The following is a 16254-nucleotide window of genomic DNA, read 5'->3' as shown; positions in this document are numbered from 1 at the left end:
TTGTTAGTGTTACAGACACTGAAAGAAGCCGAGTTGTGTTTCTGGAACATATTCTTGTGTATAACAGATATATATTTATGTTGCTTTAGAAGCATTCATTAACTAACTTGTGTTTGCACTTTATAAACTAGGGTGACCAGATGTCTCTTTTTCACTAAGACTGTCATTTTGTTTGGTAGTTTATCCTGAGAAGAGTTCTTGAGATAAACAAGACACCCTGGTTTTATGATAGAGACATCAAATAACAAATGTAATTGGCCACCTTGGCTTGCTTGTCATAACACACACTTTTCTTTTGCCAAACTCTTGAAGGCTCTGTGTGTGGTGAGAAACTCAGTTCTGTGCAGGTGTGAATGTTGAGAGGTGGTACTTGTTGTCAAAACACACTTTATAAAGTTGTGTGCTAATTTTTATGAATATTTAGTGAGAAAACAAAATTTCTATGTTCCATTCAGTCTTCACAAAGGTGTGTTCAAAAGTAATTTTAAAACATGACACTAGTATGTTTGATAATACTATGGATTCTTAAATAAGTCTAAGTTTGAAGTAGCTTACTTTAAGTTGAAGTAGATAAAGTGAACAAAAATTTGTGTTCATAATTTCATTATTTTTGCTCATTTATTTTGTGTCTGTCACTAAAAAATTACCTGAAATTATTTCTAAAACAATACCAATGTTATTTTATTTGAAAATATTGTGGAACAGTTCAATAAATTTAAATTACTTCACATGTTTAATAACCAGTTTGAAATTAGGGACGTACATTGGGCTATCGGTTTTCTGGTCACTAATGTAAACAAACACACACTTTATTGATTATTTGCACGAACATGTTGTGATTAGCATTCTTCACTTAGGAACATGATATGCGATCTTTGAAACAATCAGTGTTTTTGTTGTATCACATTATTGGTAGCTAGTTTAATCTGTTGTTCCATTAGGTGTCTGTTTACAAATCTTGATCTGAGAGAGGCTGTGTTTTGTTTCTTAAAAGTATAGAAGTAAAATATTTACTGTTTTAAATAGAGCTCTTAATACATACACCTTAGTTTCTGGTGAACTTTAAACCTGTCTTTTATTTTTAATAACCTGTAATGTTTAACGCGATCAAAACTTTACACAATGTTTTAGCTTTTTATGTTACACATAATAAACAACCTAATTGTCTGCTACACAAACATAAATCTGAATTAGATTTTATTTCTCTTGCCCTTTTAAAAGTATTCTAGTTTATTTTAATGCATACATTAAAACTGTGCCTTGAAATTTGTTGTGAAATGTAATTTTGTTCCTGTCGATGTGGTAGCTTTGGTTTCCCTATTTAGCATTTCTTGTGTATGGTTCAGTCATGTTTTGGTGTTGCTGTTTCAAGATCGTAAAGGTTTGATAACATTTTAACATGCCCCACAGTGGCACATTGGTGGACTTACAGTGCTAGAAACTCGTGGTGGGCAGAGCACAAATAGCTCAATGCATAGCTTAACATAATACAAACAAACATTTTAATGCATTTCAAAATGGATAAAATGACAAATTATTTTTTAAAATGTTATTCAAAAATAATATTGTGCATGGTTTCTTTAAATGTATATTAAGTATTTTAAGGGTGGTGTAATTTCTATTTTTATTTTATTTTTAAGAGTATATTCGTGTGTTAACAAAAATTTATAAACAATACAAATATTTAAACGTTGTCATGAATTAGTATGAACAGAACTATGGATGAAATTTTTATTTGCCAATAGGGTGCATCAGAGAGATTTGTTACTAGCCCTGAAGAAGTAATGGAAGTTATTGATGAAGGAAAATCAAACAGACACATAGCTGTGACAAGTAGGTCATTCTGCTTAACGTTTACGTTGAAAAAAGTAAAGTATGCTTTAACCATTCACATTTATACTGTAGTCATTATTAAAATATGTTTTATTGTGTAGAAGTCAACTTAAAAGTATGTTTTAACCATTCACATTTATACTGTAGTCATTATTAAAATATGTTTTATTGTGTAGAAATCAACTTAAAAGTATGTTTTAACCATTCACATTTATAGTGTAGTCATTATTAAAATATGTTTTATTGTGTAGAAATCAACTTAAAAGTATGTTTTAACCATTCACATTTATAGTGTAGTCATTATTAAAATATGTTTTATTGTGTAGAAATCAACTTAAAAGTATGTTTTAACCATTCACATTTATAGTGTAGTCATTATTAAAATATGTTTTATTGTGTAGAAATCAACTTAAAAGTATGTTTTAACCATTCACATTTATAGTGTAGTCATTATTAAAATATGTTTTATTGTGTAGAAATCAACTTAAAAGTATGTTTTAACCATTCACATTTATAGTGTAGTCATTATTAAAATATGTTTTATTGTGTAGAAATCAACTTAAAAGTATGTTTTAACCATTCACATTTATAGTGTAGTCATTATTAAAATATGTTTTATTGTGTAGAAATCAACTTAAAAGTCATTGTAAAATATAACACATTATAATGTTTTTTTTCTTCTTGCTGGTACACAAATGATTAGGGTCAATGGAAGTGTTATTAGCCCCTGAGGAAGTTTTTCTAGCCCCCCTTTCCATGTAGTTATGCTTGTAAATGATCTTATATGTTGAAAAAATAAATTATTCAAAACTGTTTCCATAAAATGAAAAACAAACATCTAAATATAGTTGGCTTTGGTACCATATTCTGTTGTATTGTATGAATAAGAGTCTTCCAGGATGGAGAAAACAGTTGTAAAACTGATTGTATGGCTTTCAATCTCGTTACCGGTAGATATGAACGAGCACAGCTCCCGGAGTCACAGCGTCTTTCTTATAAATGTCAAACAGGAACACATGGAGAACCAGAAGAAGTTAAGTGGTAAACTGTACTTGGTGGATTTAGCTGGAAGTGAAAAAGTAAGTGACCATCTTTTGTGAAAAGTGAAGTATATACCGAGATCTGGACACCTGGTTGTAGCTGTAAGAAACAAACACTAACCACTTTTTTTTTGTTTAGAAAAATGGACTGCTAAAGAACTTTTTTAACTTTATTGTATTCTTAAAAAAAAAATTATTTTTATTCAGATAGTGAGGTATACAGACACAGTTTTTTATTATTAAATGTTTTTCTTTCGAGACATTTTATCAACATTAATTTTATAAGTGTTCATTTTACCCTCAGTCAGTGTCAACTCGATTGAGCGATCCTTCAAATGATGTGTTCACCACCTGCACATACAGTTTCACAATTAAAGTAAAAATAGTAATTTTATGTTTATTTAAATAATTTTAATTAAGAAATATGCTGGAATTAGTATTTGATCACTTTGCAACATTATTTAGTTTGTTTAGTTCACAACATGTTTAGTTTGTGTAATTCTGTTGTTTTATAAGCACAGCAGTTTGTTTCCACCTTTGTTTTGTGGCTTCACAACATGGCGTTTGAACTGTCACTAAAAAAGTCCAGTTTTGAAAATGGCCATAAACCAAATTTAAATACAGTTGAACAGAACAGTTCATAAACTTTTTATATCAATATAAAGTGGTGAAAGCAGTTTGTTGAAAACGTGACAAGCCAGAGAACCTGAAGCTAGATTAGCATTAGAAAAGATATCCAATGTCTTGTCTGTTTTTGTGATTTATAGCTGGAAGTGGTGATTACTGCATTTGGTAAACAAAAGTGACAAAAGAAACATGTTAAAGAAAACTAGTCAAGTTGAAACTGACTAAATATATAAAATTGAACTTTCTGATCAACACTATAAAAAAAAATTAAAATAATGTTGAAGTATTTCTGATGCTTTTGAATAAAATACTGAACGTCATTTTATTAAACCAAGAGTAAATACTAACTAGTTTTGTTATTATGTGGAGGAAATAATCAAGTGAAACTTTTCTACTGCAGAAAGAGTTACCTTGTTCTTTATAAACACATATTATGTTTTATATGTAAAGAAGTATTTCTTTAGTTAATATTAAAACAGAAAGAGTTACCTTGTTCTTTATAAACACATTTTATGTTTTATATGTAAAGAAGTATATCTTTAGTTAATATTAAAACAGAAAGAGTTACCTTGTTCTTTATAAACACATTTTATGTTTTATATGTAAAGAAGTATATCTTTAGTCAATATTAAAACAAAGAGTTACCTTGTTCTTTATAAACACATTTTATGTTTTATATGTAAAGAAGTATATCTTTAGTTAATATTAAATCTCTTTTATACGTAAACAAGTATATCTAGTCAATATTAAATTGTTTTATACGTAAACAAGTATATCTAGTCAATATTAAATTGTTTTATACGTAAACAAGTATATCTAGTCAATATTAAATTGTTTTATATGTAAACAAGTATATCTAGTCAATATTAAATTGTTTTATATGTAAACAAGTATCTCTAGTCAATATTAAATTGTTTTATACGTAAACAAGTATATCTTTAGTCAATATTAAATCTTTGTTTCTATATACATACTATGGATCTAGCTATTATTAAGTCTGTTTTAAATATAGACAGTATGTTTTAGCTGTATATAATTTTTTCTTTATAAATACATATCTTGTATTGTCATTGTCTGTACATTTATCTTTAGTTAGTGTTAAGTAGTCTGTTTGTTTTTTTATCAAATTTCCTCTAATAAAGACCTTTCCATGCAGGTGAGTAAAACTGGAGCCGAGGGCATGGTCTTGGACGAAGCCAAGAACATCAATAAATCTCTCTCTGCTTTAGGCAATGTTATTTCAGCCCTAGCTGACGGAAATGTAAGAGACATCTTAATCCTACTTTTATATAACAGTTTTTTAAGTTAAAACATTTTACTCAGGATACAGCAGAGAAATGTCATTCTAAAACATTACTACATTTCTCTGCTGTATTCTGTGTAAAATATTTTTATGTGAGATTATTGTTATTATTGTGTTTTGTAATTAATTATTTTAAAAAAAAGCTACTCTGTAATATATAACCTTTTTTTTTACAATTTTTAAGTGTTTGATAAGACTGAAAAACAGAATAGTTTGATGTTGTAAGAATACCAGAACTGTTTAGTAAAATGAGTGTAATTATGTTTTTTCTCATTGTTTTGCAATTTGTTTTATGCATAGAAAAGCCACATACCCTATCGTGACAGTAAACTTACCCGAATCCTTCAGGAGAGTTTAGGAGGAAACTCCCGTACCACGATTATCATCTGTTGTTCTCCTGCATCTTACAATGAAACAGAGACTAAGTCAACCCTGGATTTTGGTAGGAGGTAAGAAATGCCTAATTGTTGTGTTTGTACCCAGATGTTAGTACTCTAAGTAAATTATCTTTGATGTAAGATCTGTTGGTGTTGTCTCTAGTGTATCTCAAATTGATCAAACCTTTTTGGTTTTAATGAATAACAAACAGGAATGATTGATGAATACAGATCAAATGTATTAATTAATAAATTTCACAAATTTACTTTTCACTGCTCTTTGTGATGTATTTTAGAATATTGATGGTATTTTGAAAGTAATGTTTTAAAATAAATAAATAAAATAATATTTATTATTATAATTATAGCTTCTAAGTGTTCCTCAGAAAACAAGAATTAGGAGTTTAATACCTGTTTATTTTCACTGCTTTTTGGTTTACAAGTATAATGAAAAGTAAACAATAATGTTGGCAGACATGAAGTTATTAAGTTTATTGTTTTGCAAGACATGAGAAGAAAAATATCAAATGACAGTAAAGAATATATTAACATGTTTAGTTGAAAAACTCTTTCTAGTTTATGTTGTGTGGTGGTCTTTTCTGTTTGATGAAGGGCATCTGATCGTAATATTGGACAAACTAAGTTTCAAGAATAATCACTTAGATGTGCCAGTTTATTCTTTAGTATCCTTTACACTGAAGTTAGTTCTGTATTGTAAGTAATTCACAGAATATGCTTAAGTTATTTTAATTGTATTTTAGACTTGAGGTATGGCTTGTTGCCAACTCCATGGTTCAGTTATTTTGTTAGTTAACTTTTTAGGGATAAGAAATTAATTGTTGTAATTATATATCTTTGAATGTTCAAGATTCATTTTACAGTTTTATTTAAAAGCTACATCAGAAATAACCTTCAAAAGATAGCATGAAAAGTTATCACAAACAAACAAAAAAATCCTTTCAAATTTGGCCCAGCATGGCCAGGTGGTTAAGGCACTTGACTTGTAATCAGCCATGGAGGTGTTATAAAGTCACGGTCAATGCCACTATTTGTTGGTAAAAGAATAGCCCAACAGTTGGCAGTGGGTGGTGATGACTACCTGTCTTCCCTATAGTCTCACACTGCTAAATTAGGGACGGCTAGCACAGATAACTCTCGAGTAGCGTTGTATGAAATTCAACAAACAAAAAAACAAAGTTCCTTTTAAATTCCACCTTTTCATTCATTGATTTTTCCTCATAGAGTTAGTTCCTGCAAGAATATTGCTTTTTATTAGTTTTGTAAGCAAGGATTTGATGATCTACCAACTAATATTAAAGATTTAATTTCACTGTACTTCATTGACTTTATTCAGAAGTGTGCAGATGTTGGGTTTTCAGTCTTGGTGTTCTGTCAGTTTAAATGGACCAACTTGTTGAATATTTTAGTGATAATTTATTGCTACATTACTTTAGTGCAGACTTGTTATTATAATATTCAACCATTTGATTTTAAGTTGTAATAAGTGAAGATCAACCTACATTTTATGTTTGTATTCTTAAAATGTTAGTAACAAGAAGTCATTCAACATATTGGTAAGACTCTTCATGTCTCTTTGTGAGTCAGTGGTAACTTGTGAAGTTTTAACAGTACAATTCGAAGTTTGGGTCCTTACAGTGGACAAAGTACAGGTAATTCATTGTGTAGTGTTACACTAAACCAACGAAATAAAGAAAACTCTCATAATTTTCAGTTTACCTTAGACTAGTGAAATTTTTAATAATATTTTCATTGCTTTTCTGACTATTTTGGTATATTGCTACATAAGTTTTATTAAGTAAATATTTTTCCCCTTTTCATGTTTCTTTCAGAGCTAAAACAATTAAGAATAATGTGATTGTGAATGAAGAACTGACAGCTGAAGAGTGGAAACGTCGATATGAGAGAGAGAAAGAGAGGAATGCTAAGTTGAAGAGTCAACTTTCACGAGCTGAAGCAGAACTGAACCGCTGGAGAAACGGTTAGTGTGCTAGTGGTTATTATACTATGAGAGAAATTGTTAGTGTGCTAGTGGTTATTGTACTGTGAGAGAAACGGTTAGTGTGCTAGTGGTTATTATACTCTGAGAGAAACAGTTAGTGTGCTAGTGGTTATTATACTGTGAGAGAAACGGTTAGTGTGCTAGTGGTTATTATACTGTGAGAGAAACGGTTAGTGTGCTAGTGGTTATTATACTGTGAGAGAAACAGTTAGTGTGCTAGTGGTTATTATACTGTGAGAGAAAAAGTTAGTGTGCTAGTGGTTATTATACTGTGAGAGAAAAAGTTAGTGTGCTAGTGGTTATTGTACTGTAAGAGAAACTGTTAGTGTACTAGTGGTTATTATACTGTGAGAGAAACTGTTAGTGTGCTAGTGGTTATTATATTGTGAGAGAAACGGTTAGTGTGGTAGTGGTTATTATACTGTGAGAGAAACAGTTAGTGTGCTAGTGGTTGTTATACTGTGAGAGAAACAGTTAGTGTGCTAGTGGTTATTGTACTGTGAGAGAAACGGTTAGTGTACTAGTGGTTATTATACTGTGAGAGAAACGGTTAGTGTGCTAGTGGTTATTATAGTGTGAGAGAAACTGTTAGTGTGCTAGTGGTTATTATACTGTGAGAGAAACGGTTAGTGTGCTAGTGGTTATTATATTGTGAGAGAAACTGTTAGTGTACTAGTGGTTATTATATTGTGAGAGAAACGGTTAGTGTGCTAGTGGTTATTATACTGTGAGAGAAACAGTTAGTGTGCTAGTGGTTGTTATACTGTGAGAGAAACAGTTAGTGTGCTAGTGGTTATTGTACTGTGAGAGAAACGGTTAGTGTACTAGTGGTTATTATACTGTGAGAGAAACGGTTAGTGTGCTAGTGGTTATTATACTGTGAGAGAAACAGTTAGTGTGCTAGTGGTTATTATACTGTGAGAGAAAAAGTTAGTGTGCTAGTGGTTATTATACTGTGAGAGAAAAAGTTAGTGTGCTAGTGGTTATTATACTGTGAGAGAAAAAGTTAGTGTGCTAGTGGTTATTGTACTGTGAGAGAAACTGTTAGTGTGCTAGTGGTTATTGTACTGTGAGAGAAATGGTTAGTGTGCTAGTGGTTATTATACTGTGAGAGAAATGGTTAGTGTGCTACTGGTTATTATACTGTGAGAGAAACTGTTAGTGTGCTAGTGGTTATTGTACTGTGAGAGAAACTGTTAGTGTGCTAGTGGTTATTGTACTGTGAGAGAAATGGTTAGTGTGCTACTGGTTATTATACTGTGAGAGAAACTGTTAGTGTGCTAGTGGTTATTGTACTGTGAGAGAAATGGTTAGTGTGCTAGTGGTTATTATACTGTGAGAGAAACGGTTAGTGTGCTAGTGGTTATTATACTGTGAGAGAAACGGTTAGTGTGCTAGTGGTTATTATACTGTGAGAGAAACGGTTAGTGTGCTAGTGGTTATTATACTGTGAGAGAAACGGTTAGTGTGCTAGTGGTTATTATACTGTGAGAGAAAGGTTAGTGTGCTAGTGGTTATTATACTGTGAGAGAAACGGTTAGTGTGCTAGTGGTTATTATACTGTGAGAGAAAGCGGTTAGTGTGCTAGTGGTTATTATACTGTGAGAGAAACGGTTAGTGTGCTAGTGGTTATTATACTGTGAGAGAAACGGTTAGTGTGCTAGTGGTTATTATACTGTGAGAGAAAAGCTTAGTATGCTAGTGGTTATTATACTGTGAGAGAAACGGTTAGTGTGCTAGTGGTTATTGTACTGTGAGAGAAACGGTTAGTGTGCTAGTGGTTATTGTACTGTGAGAGAAACTGTTAGTGTGCTAGTGGTTATTGTACTGTGAGAGAAACTGTTAGTGTGCTAGTGGTTATTGTACTGTGAGAGAAATGGTTAGTGTGCTAGTGGTTATTGTACTGTGAGAGAAATGGTTAGTGTGCTAGTGGTTATTGTACTGTGAGAGAAATTGTTAGTTTGGTAGTGGTTATTGTACTGTGAGAGAAACGGTTAGTGTGCTAGTGGTTATTGTACTGTGAGAGAAACGGTTAGTTTGCTAGTGGTTATTGTACTGTGAGAGAAATGGTTAGTTTGCTAGTGGTTATTATACTGTGAGAGAAATGGTTAGTTTGCTAGTGGTTATTGTACTGTGAGAGAAATGGTTAGTTTGCTAGTGGTTATTATACTGTGAGAGAAATGGTTAGTTTGCTAGTGGTTATTGTACTGTGAGAGAAATGGTTAGTGTGGTAGTGGTTATTGTACTGTGAGAGAAATGGTTAGTTTGCTAGTGGTTATTGTACTGTGAGAGAAATTGTTAGTGTGGTAGTGGTTATTGTACTGTGAGAGAAATTGTTAGTGTGGTAGTGGTTATTGTACTGTGAGAGAAATGGTTAGTTTGCTAGTGGTTATTGTACTGTGAGAGAAATGGTTAGTTTGCTAGTGGTTATTGTACTGTGAGAGAAATGGTTAGTGTGCTAGTGGTGATTGTACTGTGAGAGAAATTGTTAGTGTGGTAGTGGTTATTGTACTGTGAGAGAAATGGTTAGTTTGCTAGTGGTTATTGTACTGTGAGAGAAATGGTTAGTTTGCTAGTGGTTATTGTACTGTGAGAGAAATTGTTAGTGTGGTAGTGGTTATTGTACTGTGAGAGAAATGGTTAGTTTGCTAGTGGTTATTGTACTGTGAGAGAAATTGTTAGTGTGGTAGTGGTTATTGTACTGTGAGAGAAATGGTTAGTTTGCTAGTGGTTATTGTACTGTGAGAGAAATGGTTAGTTTGCTAGTGGTTATTGTACTGTGAGAGAAATTGTTAGTGTGGTAGTGGTTATTGTACTGTGAGAGAAATGGTTAGTTTGCTAGTGGTTATTGTACTGTGAGAGAAATGGTTTGTTTGCTAGTGGTTATTATACTGTGAGAGAAATTGTTAGTGTGGTAGTGGTTATTGTACTGTGAGAGAAATGGTTAGTTTGCTAGTGGTTATTATACTGTGAGAGAAACGGTTAGTGTGCTAGTGGTTATTGTGCTGTGAGAGAAACGGTTAGTGTGGTAGTGGTTATTGTACTGTGAGAGAAACAGTTAGTGTGCTAGTGGTTATTGTACTGTGAGAGAAACAGTTAGTGTGCTAGTGGTTATTGTACTGTGAGAGAAACGGTTAGTGTGCTAGTGGTTAGTGTACTGTGAGAGAAACAGTTAGTGTGCTAGTGGTTATTGTACTGTGAGAGAAACTGTTAGTGTGGTAGTGGTTATTGTACTGTGAGAGAAACGGTTAGTGTGGTAGTGGTTATTATACTGTGAGAGAAATGGTTAGTTTGCTAGTGGTTATTATACTGTGAGAGAAACAGTTAGTGTGGTAGTGGTTATTGTACTGTGAGAGAAATGGTTAGTGTGGTAGTGGTTATTGTACTGTGAGAGAAATGGTTAATTGCTAACAATTATTGTATTATGAAAGAAATGGTTAATTTGCTAGGGGCTGTTATACTGTGAGAGAAATGGTTAGTTTGTTAGTAGTAGTTATTCTGTGAGAGAAATAATGTTGGCTGTAGATGGGTTTTCTTTAAAGACAAACATAAGTGTTGTTTGAATAAGGACAACACTAGAGAAATAAAAACAAATGTATGATTGAAGTGATAATTTGAGTAACGAATACAAGAACAATAGTTAATTCATACTTCTGAATAATGTTTTATATTAAGAGAGTGACATAGTGATAAAACGTCATCAGTAAAGGAGGGATAAATACCTGAAATGGATTAATGTAAGTGGTATTATGAAATAAATTTAAAACTAATAGCCTCTTAAGATTAAAATAAACTATCAACAAATTAGAGTCTTAAATGTATCTTAAATAGAAGGTTACGCAAAGTCTTCAAGAAATATTTTAAACAAATCCTTACTAGAGAAACAGTCTTTTGACTTAGGAAAAGCTCAAGTTGTTAATAAACTGAGCATCTTTGACATCGAAAATTGGCAAAATGTTGATAAAGACATTCGACTAATTAAGCTGAGTGGTGTTGACAGTAAAGGACTTAATTTTGATATAAATTGTCAGTTGTGTTCTACAATAATTCTTAATATTTCTAGTTTATTGGAGTTTTCATAAAAGTAACAAAGTTTGATCATTGCTTTTGTAGGGTATTTATTTTATGTTGGTGAACTCTGTTCATGAGCAAATGTATACAAGCAGAACTGTGTTCAGCTAATTCATGTTTCTCAACTAGGGTGCTGTAGTTTTCTTCTAGGGGTGCTGTGAAGTTATGGGTAGAAGTGTCTTAATTAAAACAAGGTAGAGAAACTGAACAGCAACAGCACTTAGAATGTTCACAGAACTGTAGGAGTCCTTCATGAATTAACAAATGTTATCTTTTGTTCAGGTGAATCGGTGCCTCAAGATGAACAACTGTCTAGTAAAGACTTGGAGACCAGCACTTTGAGTCTCTCAGAATCATCTTCTGTGGTCAGTTTACCAAATCTAGCACCTCAGGTGTCTGCTGAACCAATGACCAATGAGGAAAGAGCTAAGTTTGAAGAGGAGAGGGCCCGCCTGTATGCACAAATGGATGAGAAAGATGATGAAATAGATCGCCAGAGTCAGCTGATTGAGTCTTTCAAGGAACAGATGTTAGAGCAGGGAGAGGTATGAATATATTTTACTTTAACAAAGCAATGAGAAGCTCAGGTTGAACTCTGATCGGGTGAGGAAAAGCTGAGATCGTACTTTAACCAGATAATAAAACATCCAGGTTCTACTGTAACCAGTTAATGAAAAGTCAAATTTAAAGAGACAGTAATTCTTTTTATCTCGGTGTTCACAGCTCTTAATAGCATGCTTCTAGATTTGAAAAAAAGGTTATTTAGGGTAAATGTCCAGATGGTAAATATTCTATACAAAGCTGTTCACTGTTTTCATACAGACTTGAATTCTTGTAGTGTTTCTTAATTAATAAATCCAGTAATATGTTTTGTGGCCAATATATAAATTACCATTATTAAAGATTAAATTGTTTAAGATGTTTTCAGAAATATCTATTTTGTGTTTTATTTGAAACTTAATGTTTTTAATCGAGTTATGTATTACTTTAACTTTATAACAATGTAAATAATAGATTTACACATCAGTTAATGAGTTTACACTTTACTTAGCAATACATTAATAAACAGGCTTGCACATGAGAAGTGTTTACGAAAACTTTAACCCACTTATAACTGTTATTTCTGCAGTTGATTATGACCACTCGTCGAGATTACGAGAACCTTCAGCAGGAAATGAACAAGCTGCAACAGGAAAATGAATCTGCCAAGGAGGAGGTAAAGGAGGTCCTTCAAGCTCTGGAGGAGCTGGCTGTGAACTACGACCAAAAATCACAGGAGGTTGAAACAAAGAACAGAGAGTACGAGAGCCTTAGTGAAGAATTAAATGAAAAACTGGTAAGTTTCATTGTAAAGTGGTGGACAAGAACGTGTTGAGTAAGGTTACGATTCAGGGTTAATATCAAGCTAGAATCTGTGTTGTTCTGTGTCGTGTTGAGTAAGGTTACGATTCAGGGTTAATATCAAGCTAGAATCTGTGTTGTTCTGTGTCGTGTAGAGTAACGTTACGATTCAGGGTTGATATCGAGCTAGAATCTGTGTTGTTCTCTGTAGTGTTGAGTAAGGTTAAGATTCAGGGTTAATATCGAGCTAGAATCTGTGTTGTTCTCTGTAGTGTTGAGTAAGGTTACGATTCAGGGTTAATATCGAGCTAGAATCTGTGTTGTTCTCTGTAGTGTTGAGTAAGGTTACGATTCAGGGTTAATATCGAGCTAGAATCTGTGTTGTTCTGTGTAGTGTTGAGTAAGGTTACGATTCAGGGTTAATATCGAGCTAGAATCTGTGTTATTCTGTGTAGTGTTGAGTAAGGTTACGATTCAGGGTTGATATCGAGCTAGAATCTGTGTTGTTCTCTGTAGTGTTGAGTAAGGTTACGATTCAGGGTTAATATCGAGCTAGAATCTGTGTTATTCTGTGTATTGTTGAGTAAGGTTACGATTCAGGGTTAATATCGAGCTAGAATCTGTGTTATTCTGTGTAGTGTTGAGTAAGGTTACGATTCAGGGTTGATATCGAGCTAGAATCTGTGTTGTTCTGTGTAGTGTTGAGTAAGGTTACGATTCAGGGTTGATATCGAGCTAGAATCTGTGTTGTTCTGTGTAGTGTAGAGTAAGGTTACGATTCAGGGTTAATATCAAGCTAGAATTTGTGTTGTTCTGTGTAGTGTTGAGTAAGGTTACGATTCAGGGTTAATATCAAGCTAGAATCTGTGTTGTTCTGTGTAGTGTAGAGTAACGTTACGATTCAGGGTTGATATCGAGCTAGAATCTGTGTTGTTCTCTGTAGTGTTGAGTAAGGTTACGATTCAGGGTTAATATCGAACTGGAATCTGTGTTGTTCTGTGTAGTGTTGAGTAAGGTTACGATTCAGGGTTAATATCGAGCTAGAATCTGTGTTGTTCTGTGTAGCTTTGAGTAAGGTTACGATTCAGGGTTGATATTGAGCTAGAATCTGTAGCCATATTTATTTTATAATCTGGTACGTATCTGAAATTCTTTCTCTGTTAGATGATCTTGGAATGTTTATAACTGTCAGATGTGATTAAAAAATTGGTGGAAGACTACTGCTGATATAAAATAAAATTAGGGTTTGATGAATTAATTTTTAAAAAATCATAAATTTGACACAGTTATTTTAAGTAAAAATGGGGAGTAACATAAAGATGATACAAGTATCATGAATTATGTGATTATAGTAAATTATAAATCTGTTCTTGAACCTCCAGATTTACTACTTATATAAATATACCATCAAGCTTTAGATATATCATTCTAAATCATGAATTTTTAATTTCTGTTTAGTCTCACTTAAACACAACTCAGAATGATCTGCAGCAACAAAAGGATCAAAATGTTCACCAGAGGAAGAGAATTACTGAAATGTTAACGAACTTACTAAAGGACCTTGGAGAGATTGGGACTGTTATTGGTGGAAATGCTGCAGACATGAAAGTAACGAACTTGAACTTAAGTAGTTATTTATAAACATTCAACAGATACAGAAATTAACTGAGTGTTAAGAAATCTTTCTACCATAACTACTGGACTTGTGTGATGTTTGCTAAAATATTATTCTGAAACTTCTAGTTGTAATTTTTAAGTATTACAACATGATTTAAACATGTAACAATGAAAAAAGTGAAAGAAAAAAGACGTCTTATTCCCAAAAGGGGTTAAAAAATGTTCAGGTTCATGGGTTTTGTGTAGAGTTAATACAATGATTTCTTACTTTGTAAGAGTTGTGTTGCACTTTTTATTGTTACTAGAGACATTATAGTAAAATTATTTGTACAATATTTGTTTATATCTTTTCAGTATTGTTATATCTTGAAAGTAAACATTAACTATTGTTACTGTTATTCGTAAGTTTGTAAGAAAGATCTACAACAGAAAAACTATGAATTACCTACTGATTAGTAAGCATCTTTTAAAACCTTGTTTATAATTTCAATTTAATAATCCCGTGAAAGCACATTGTGAAAATACGCTTTTTTATTATTCACATGGGTGACTTTAATTCAACAGTCGTTGGTTATGCCACTTTGGCATCAGTTAACTGTGGTATTTTAATGTCTCCAGTATAAATGCAGAATACTCTTAATTATATAATAATCATTGGTAATGAAATTAAACTTCATTAAGTTATTAGGGTATTCAAAGTGTAAACAAAATTCAGTCAAAATCTTAGTTTGTTAATAATTGTTTACTGAAAAATGTCTATCAACCACTAGCTGAAGAACAATAGAATAGGTTTTATAATCTAACTTCAAGTATGAGTTAAATGACAGATTCTCTAATATTCAGAGCTGTTTTTTGACACTTTTGGATCATCAACAATACTTTAAAAGTTACCATATTCTTTGTTTCATTTGTTCGTAGTTTCTCTGTATGTGTAGAAATGCAAGTGGTTGAAGACGTTATATAAAAATTTTAATTTAAACGTTTGAACTGGGTAGATCCATTGTAATGTATTTAAATTTTCACTTGTTCAACTGAAGGCTTAGGTTTATTATTTTACAAGTTAAGGTAGTAAGTTCCACTTAGGATTAAAATTAAAAAAGCATATGTGAAAAACATTCTTATCACTGGTATTATTATGATAAAACTAATTGTAGATGTCCAGATGACTGTTTTATTAGTATGGTTACTGATGTATTAATATTATTGTAATGTTTGTTCTTGACAGCCTACAACAGATGTAAATGTAAAACTTGAAGAAGAGTTTACAGTTGCGTTTGTATATTAGTAAGATGAAGTCTGAGGTGAAGGCGTTAGCTCAGGTAAGAAGCTTTCAGGGTGGGATGGATAGCTACATGTCAGTTTTTTATTCTTCAATAAATTTCTAAACATCTACCTAAAGTGTTGTTGTTTGTAATTTTCAGTTTGTACTTAATGTTTGTTTCATGATGACGAGAAACCCACTTGAAGTAAAAATGTAACTCAAGAAGGCTGGTATGGGTATTAACACTGTTTTAAAAATAAAGTAGAGAACGACCTTTTGATCTTCCTAGGACATCTTCAAGTTAACAGGTTTTTTAAATCTGTAGATGACCTAAGAAGGTCAAAACATTGTTCTCCATTTTTAAAACAGTTTTAATATCCATTCCAGTCTTCTTTAGTTACATTTTTAATATTCACATTTGTTTGCTTTAGTCTTGGACAGTATTAATAATTATTCTTGACTATTGATAAAAGCACACTACCTAATTTGGAACAGAATTAAAATTTATTGTAGTAACAAACATAGTTGATTTCATATTTATATTCATACTCACAATAACAAGAATCCATCAATTTATTGTTTAAGATATTCTTGCTGTAAGTGGTATATTTGGCCACAATCACAATTAGTCGTGCTTCCAAAAATGGCTCTAAAATGAAGGATATGTCAAGCTTTTAACTCTTTATAGTTTAATATTTTTGAAGAACATTTCTGTTCATTCATTTAAGTAGATAACACTGTTAAAGTTTCTGAAGGTTAGTATA

General features: G+C 32.1%; 1 pseudogene across 1 annotated transcript in view; it reads left to right on the top strand.

Annotated features, from left to right (window-relative positions):
* Positions 1 to 16254, top strand: part of LOC143234508 (kinesin heavy chain-like) — a 106382-nt pseudogene that overhangs the window by 68011 nt on the left and 22117 nt on the right. Inside the window, exons 7-15 of the transcript XR_013018691.1 lie at positions 1746 to 1833; positions 2788 to 2912; positions 4657 to 4761; positions 5104 to 5252; positions 7031 to 7179; positions 11554 to 11816; positions 12401 to 12607; positions 14071 to 14220; positions 15455 to 15548. The product of XR_013018691.1 is annotated as a kinesin heavy chain-like (transcript). The remainder of the gene's footprint in view (positions 1 to 1745; positions 1834 to 2787; positions 2913 to 4656; positions 4762 to 5103; positions 5253 to 7030; positions 7180 to 11553; positions 11817 to 12400; positions 12608 to 14070; positions 14221 to 15454; positions 15549 to 16254) is intronic.

The sequence above is a fragment of the Tachypleus tridentatus genome, chromosome 12 (assembly GCF_004210375.1).
Source record: "Tachypleus tridentatus isolate NWPU-2018 chromosome 12, ASM421037v1, whole genome shotgun sequence".
NCBI classification, from domain to species: domain Eukaryota; kingdom Metazoa; phylum Arthropoda; class Merostomata; order Xiphosura; family Limulidae; genus Tachypleus; species Tachypleus tridentatus.
The sequence above is the reverse complement of the archived record's forward strand: the minus strand, read 5'-3'. Positions and strand labels throughout refer to the sequence as shown.